Below are 6950 nucleotides of genomic sequence, written 5' to 3' on the forward strand. Positions count from 1 at the left end.
GCCGCGGTGGCTCAGTGGTTAGGGCGCTCGGCCACTGATCCGGAGTTCCCGGGTTCGAACCCGACCGCGGCGGCTGCGTTTTTATGGAGGAAAAACGGCAAGGCGCCCGTGTGCTGTGCGATGTCAGTGCACGTTAAAGATCCCCAGGTGGTCGAAATTATTCCGGAGCCCTCCACTACGGACCTATTTGTTCCTCTCTTCTTTCACTCACTCCTTTATCCCTTCCCTTATGGCGCGGTTTCACTCCCGCCTTGCTCTCCGCATTCGCGGCGCGGTTCAGATGTCCACCGAGAAGTGAGACAGTTAGTGCACCATTCCGTTTCTCAGAAAACAAATTGAAGCCGCGGTGGCTCAGTGGTTAGGGCGCTCGACTACTGATCCGGAGTTCCCGGGTTCGAACCCGACCGCGGCGGCTGCGTTTTTATGGAGGAAAAACGGCAAGGCGCCCGTGTGCTGTGCGATGTCAGTGCACGTTAAAGATCCCCAGGTGGTCGAAATTTTTCCGGAGCCCTCCACTACGGACCTATTTGTTCCTCTCTTCTTTCACTCACTCCTTTATCCCTTCCCTTATGGCGCGGTTTCACTCCCGCCTTGCTCTCCGCATTCGCGGCGCGGTTCAGATGTCCACCGAGAAGTGAGACAGTTAGTGCACCATTCCTTTTCTCAGAAAACAAATTGAAGCCGCGGTGGCTCAGTGGTTAGGGCGCTCGACTACTGATCCGGAGTTCCCGGGTTCGAACCCGACCGCGGCGGCTGCGTTTTTATGGACGAAAAACGGCAAGGCGCCCGTGTGCTGTGCGATGTCAGTGCACGTTAAAGATCCCCAGGTGGTCGAAATTATTCCGGAGCCCTCCACTACGAACCTATTTGTTCCTCTCTTCTTTCACTCACTCCTTTATCCCTTCCCTTATGGCGCGGTTTCACTCCCGCCTTGCTCTCCGCATTCGCGGCGCGGTTCAGATGTCCACCGAGAAGTGAGACAGTTAGTGCACCATTCCGTTTCTCAGAAAACAAATTGAAGCCGCGGTGGCTCAGTGGTTAGGGCGCTCGACTACTGATCCGGAGTTCCCGGGTTCGAACCCGACCGCGGCGGCTGCGTTTTTATGGAGGAAAATCGGCTAGGCGCCCGTGTGCTGTGCGATGTCAGTGCACGTTAAAGATCCCCAGGTGGTCGAAATTATTCCGGAGCCCTCCACTACGAACCTATTTGTTCCTCTCTTCTTTCACTCACTCCTTTATCCCTTCCCTTATGGCGCGGTTTCACTCCCGCCTTGCTCTCCGCATTCGCGGCGCGGTTCAGATGTCCACCGAGAAGTGAGACAGTTAGTGCACCATTCCTTTTCTCAGAAAACAAATTGAAGCCGCGGTGGCTCAGTGGTTAGAGCGCTCGGCTACTGATCCGGAGTTCCCGGGTTCGAACCCGACCGCGGCGGCTGCGTTTTTATGGAGGAAAAACGGCAAGGCGCCCGTGTGCTGTGCGATGTCAGAGCACGTTAAAGATCCCCAGGTGGTCGAAATTTTTCCGGAGCCCTCCACTACGGACCTATTTGTTCCTCTCTTCTTTCACTCACTCCTTTATCCCTTCCCTTATGGCGCGGTTTCACTCCCGCCTTGCTCTCCGCATTCGCGGCGCGGTTCAGATGTCCACCGAGAAGTGAGACAGTTAGTGCACCATTCCTTTTCTCAGAAAACAAATTGAAGCCGCGGTGGCTCAGTGGTTAGAGCGCTCGGCTACTGATCCGGAGTTCCCGGGTTCGAACCCGACCGCGGCGGCTGCGTTTTTATGGAGGAAAAACGGCAAGGCGCCCGTGTGCTGTGCGATGTCAGTGCACGTTAAAGATCCCCAGGTGGTCGAAATTTTTCCGGACCCTCCACTACGGACCTATTTGTTCCTCTCTTCTTTCACTCACTCCTTTATCCCTTCCCTTATGGCGCGGTTTCACTCCCGCCTTGCTCTCCGCATTCGCGGCGCGGTTTAGATGTCCACCGAGAAGTGAGACAGTTAGTGCACCATTCCTTTTCTCAGAAAACAAATTGAAGCCGCGGTGGCTCAGTGGTTAGGGCGCTCGACTACTGATCCGGAGTTCCCGGGTTCGAACCCGACCGCGGCGGCTGCGTTTTTATGGAGGAAAAACGGCAAGGCGCCCGTGTGCTGTGCGATGTCAGTGCACGTTAAAGATCCCCAGGTGGTCGAAATTATTCCGGAGCCCTCCACTACGAACCTATTTGTTCCTCTCTTCTTTCACTCACTCCTTTATCCCTTCCCTTATGGCGCGGTTTCACTCCCGCCTTGCTCTCCGCATTCGCGGCGCGGTTCAGATGTCCACCGAGAAGTGAGACAGTTAGTGCACCATTCCTTTTCTCAGAAAACAAATTGAAGCCGCGGTGGCTCAGTGGTTAGGGCGCTCGACTACTGATCCGGAGTTCCCGGGTTCGAACCCGACCGCGGCGGCTGCGTTTTTATGGAGGAAAATCGGCAAGGCGCCCGTGTGCTGTGCGATGTCAGTGCACGTTAAAGATCCCCAGGTGGTCGAAATTATTCCGGAGCCCTCCACTACAGACCTATTTGTTCCTCTCTTCTTTCACTCACTCCTTTATTCCTTCCCTTATGGCGCGGTTTCACTCCCGCCTTGCTCTCCGCATTCGCGGCGCGGTTCAGATGTCCACCGAGAAGTGAGACAGTTAGTGCACCATTCCTTTTCTCAGAAAACAAATTGAAGCCGCGGTGGCTCAGTGGTTAGGGCGCTCGACTACTGATCCGGAGTTCCCGGGTTCGAACCCGACCGCGGCGGCTGCGTTTTTATGGAGGAAAATCGGCAAGGCGCCCGTGTGCTGTGCGATGTCAGTGCACGTTAAAGATCCCCAGGTGGTCGAAATTATTCCGGAGCCCTCCACTACGGACCTATTTGTTCCTCTCTTCTTTCACTCACTCCTTTATTCCTTCCCTTATGGCGCGGTTTCACTCCCGCCTTGCTCTCCGCATTCGCGGCGCGGTTCAGATGTCCACCGAGAAGTGAGACAGTTAGTGCACCATTCCTTTTCTCAGAAAACAAATTGAAGCCGCGGTGGCTCAGTGGTTAGGGCGCTCGACTACTGATCCGGAGTTCCCGGGTTCGAACCCGACCGCGGCGGCTGCGTTTTTATGGAGGAAAAACGGCAAGGCGCCCGTGTGCTGTGCGATGTCAGTGCACGTTAAAGATCCCCAGGTGGTCGAAATTATTCCGGAGCCCTCCACTACGAACCTATTTGTTCCTCTCTTCTTTCGCTCACTCCTTTATCCCTTCCCTTATGGCGCGGTTTCACTCCCGCCTTGCTCTCCGCATTCGCGGCGCGGTTCAGATGTCCACCGAGAAGTGAGACAGTTAGTGCACCATTCCTTTTCTCAGAAAACAAATTGAAGCCGCGGTGGCTCAGTGGTTAGGGCGCTCGACTACTGATCCGGAGTTCCCGGGTTCGAACCCGACCGCGGCGGCTGCGTTTTTATGGAGGAAAATCGGCAAGGCGCCCGTGTGCTGTGCGATGTCAGTGCACGTTAAAGATCCCCAGGTGGTCGAAATTATTCCGGAGCCCTCCACTACGGACCTATTTGTTCCTCTCTTCTTTCACTCACTCCTTTATTCCTTCCCTTATGGCGCGGTTTCACTCCCGCCTTGCTCTCCGCATTCGCGGCGCGGTTCAGATGTCCACCGAGAAGTGAGACAGTTAGTGCACCATTCCTTTTCTCAGAAAACAAATTGAAGCCGCGGTGGCTCAGTGGTTAGAGCGCTCGACTACTGATCCGGAGTTCCCGGGTTCGAACCCGACCGCGGCGGCTGCGTTTTTATGGAGGAAAAACGGCAAGGCGCCCGTGTGCTGTGCGATGTCAGTGCACGTTAAAGATCCCCAGGTGGTCGAAATTATTCCGGAGCCCTCCACTACGGACCTATTTGTTCCTCTCTTCTTTCACTCACTCCTTTATCCCTTCCCTTATGGCGCGGTTTCACTCTCGCCTTGCTCTCCGCATTCGCGGCGCGGTTCAGATGTCCACCGAGAAGTGAGACAGTTAGTGCACCATTCCTTTTCTCAGAAAACAAATTGAAGCCGCGGTGGCTCAGTGGTTAGGGCGCTCGACTACTGATCCGGAGTTCCCGGGTTCGAACCCGACCGCGGCGGCTGCGTTTTTATGGAGGAAAAACGGCAAGGCGCCCGTGTGCTGTGCGATGTCAGTGCACGTTAAAGATCCCCAGGTGGTCGAAATTATTCCGGAGCCCTCCACTACGAACCTATTTGTTCCTCTCTTCTTTCACTCACTCCTTTATCCCTTCCCTTATGGCGCGGTTTCACTCCCGCCTTGCTCTCCGCATTCGCGGCGCGGTTCAGATGTCCACCGAGAAGTGAGACAGTTAGTGCACCATTCCTTTTCTCAGAAAACAAATTGAAGCCGCGGTGGCTCAGTGGTTAGGGCGCTCGACTACTGATCCGGAGTTCCCGGGTTCGAACCCGACCGCGGCGGCTGCGTTTTTATGGAGGAAAAACGGCAAGGCGCCCGTGTGCTGTGCGATGTCAGTGCACGTTAAAGATCCCCAGGTGGTCGAAATTATTCCGGAGCCCTCCACTACGGACCTATTTGTTCCTCTCTTCTTTCACTCACTCCTTTATCCCTTCCCTTATGGCGCGGTTTCACTCCCGCCTTGCTCTCCGCATTCGCGGCGCGGTTCAGATGTCCACCGAGAAGTGAGACAGTTAGTGCACCATTCCTTTTCTCAGAAAACAAATTGAAGCCGCGGTGGCTCAGTGGTTAGGGCGCTCGACTACTGATCCGGAGTTCCCGGGTTCGAACCCGACCGCGGCGGCTGCGTTTTTATGGAGGAAAAACGGCAAGGCGCCCGTGTGCTGTGCGATGTCAGTGCACGTTAAAGATCCCCAGGTGGTCGAAATTATTCCGGAGCCCTCCACTACGGACCTATTTGTTCCTCTCTTCTTTCACTCACTCCTTTATCCCTTCCCTTATGGCGCGGTTTCACTCCCGCCTTGCTCTCCGCATTCGCGGCGCGGTTCAGATGTCCACCGAGAAGTGAGACAGTTAGTGCACCATTCCTTTTCTCAGAAAACAAATTGAAGCCGCGGTGGCTCAGTGGTTAGGGCGCTCGACTACTGATCCGGAGTTCCCGGGTTCGAACCCGACCGCGGCGGCTGCGTTTTTATGGAGGAAAAACGGCAAGGCGCCCGTGTGCTGTGCAATGTCAGTGCACGTTAAAGATCCCCAGGTGGTCGAAATTATTCCGGAGCCCTCCACTACGGACCTATTTGTTCCTCTCTTCTTTCACTCACTCCTTTATCCCTTCCCTTATGGCGCGGTTTCACTCCCGCCTTGCTCTCCGCATTCGCGGCGCGGTTCAGATGTCCACCGAGAAGTGAGACAGTTAGTGCACCATTCCTTTTCTCAGAAAACAAATTGAAGCCGCGGTGGCTCAGTGGTTAGGGCGCTCGACTACTGATCCGGAGTTCCCGGGTTCGAACCCGACCGCGGCGGCTGCGTTTTTATGGAGGAAAAACGGCAAGGCGCCCGTGTGCTGTGCGATGTCAGTGCACGTTAAAGATCCCCAGGTGGTCGAAATTATTCCGGAGCCCTCCACTACGGACCTATTTGTTCCTCTCTTCTTTCACTCACTCCTTTATCCCTTCCCTTATGGCGCGGTTTCACTCCCGCCTTGCTCTCCGCATTCGCGGCGCGGTTAAGATGTCCACCGAGAAGTGAGACAGTTAGTGCACCATTCCTTTTCTCAGAAAACAAATTGAAGCCGCGGTGGCTCAGTGGTTAGAGCGCTCGGCTACTGATCCGGAGTTCCCGGGTTCGAACCCGACCGCGGCGGCTGCGTTTTTATGGAGGAAAAACGGCAAGGCGCCCGTGTGCTGTGCGATGTCAGTGCACGTTAAAGATCCCCAGGTGGTCGAAATTATTCCGGAGCCCTCCACTACGGACCTATTTGTTCCTCTCTTCTTTCACTCACTCCTTTATCCCTTCCCTTATGGCGCGGTTTCACTCCCGCCTTGCTCTCCGCATTCGCGGCGCGGTTCAGATGTCCACCGAGAAGTGAGACAGTTAGTGCACCATTCCTTTTCTCAGAAAACAAATTGAAGCCGCGGTGGCTCAGTGGTTAGGGCGCTCGACTACTGATCCGGAGTTCCCGGGTTCGAACCCGACCGCGGCGGCTGCGTTTTTATGGAGGAAAAACGGCAAGGCGCCCGTGTGCTGTGCAATGTCAGTGCACGTTAAAGATCCCCAGGTGGTCGAAATTATTCCGGAGCCCTCCACTACGGCACCTCTCTCTTCCTTTCTTCTTTCACTACCTCCTTTATCCCTTCCCTTACGGCGCGGTTCAGGTGTCCAACGATAAATGAGACAGATACTGCGCCATTTCCTTCCCCCCCCCCAAAAAAACAATTATTATTATTATTTCTCGCCGCTGTGGCTCGACAAAATTTTGCTGCATCGTGCGAAAATACATGCGCTTTCGAAAGCATGGAGGCAAAGCAACGCCTCGAGTGCACGTAACTAGTCGAAAGAGCTAAATTTTGTCGAGTGACAGCGGCTATGGAAATCGCGTTTTTGAAATTCCAAAAGCTGATATGGCGGTTACTTGATCGCGTTTTCGAAATTCCAAAAACTGACTAAAACCGGCGCGAAAAACGGGACAAGATAGAGAGAAGCAACACACACAGCACCGAACTTACAAACTTAGTGTATTTCATGCGAAAGCGCAATAAATACAGGAAGAAACATAAAAAACTGGAAGAGCACCATGAACATCATGAACCAACTGGCCAACATTCCTCCCTTTTCCGAAAACTGATATGGTGGTTACTAACGGCCGGCTACAAATCTCCAATAGCGACTAGACACCTAACTCTAATAGTTAAAAATTTAATTATTGAAAATTAGTTAACCACATTACTAGTTAAGATGATTC

At 54.0% G+C, this 6950-nt stretch overlaps 1 non-coding gene across 1 annotated transcript; it reads left to right on the forward strand.

The window, feature by feature from the left end:
• The first annotated feature begins 3739 nt into the window (after positions 1–3739).
• TRNAS-ACU (transfer RNA serine (anticodon ACU)) lies at positions 3740–3811 on the forward strand. The gene has a single exon. It is a non-coding gene; the product is annotated as a tRNA-Ser (tRNA).
• Positions 3812–6950: the final 3139 nt, after the last annotated feature.

This window comes from Amblyomma americanum, chromosome 2 (genome assembly GCF_052857255.1).
Source record: "Amblyomma americanum isolate KBUSLIRL-KWMA chromosome 2, ASM5285725v1, whole genome shotgun sequence".
NCBI classification, from domain to species: domain Eukaryota; kingdom Metazoa; phylum Arthropoda; class Arachnida; order Ixodida; family Ixodidae; genus Amblyomma; species Amblyomma americanum.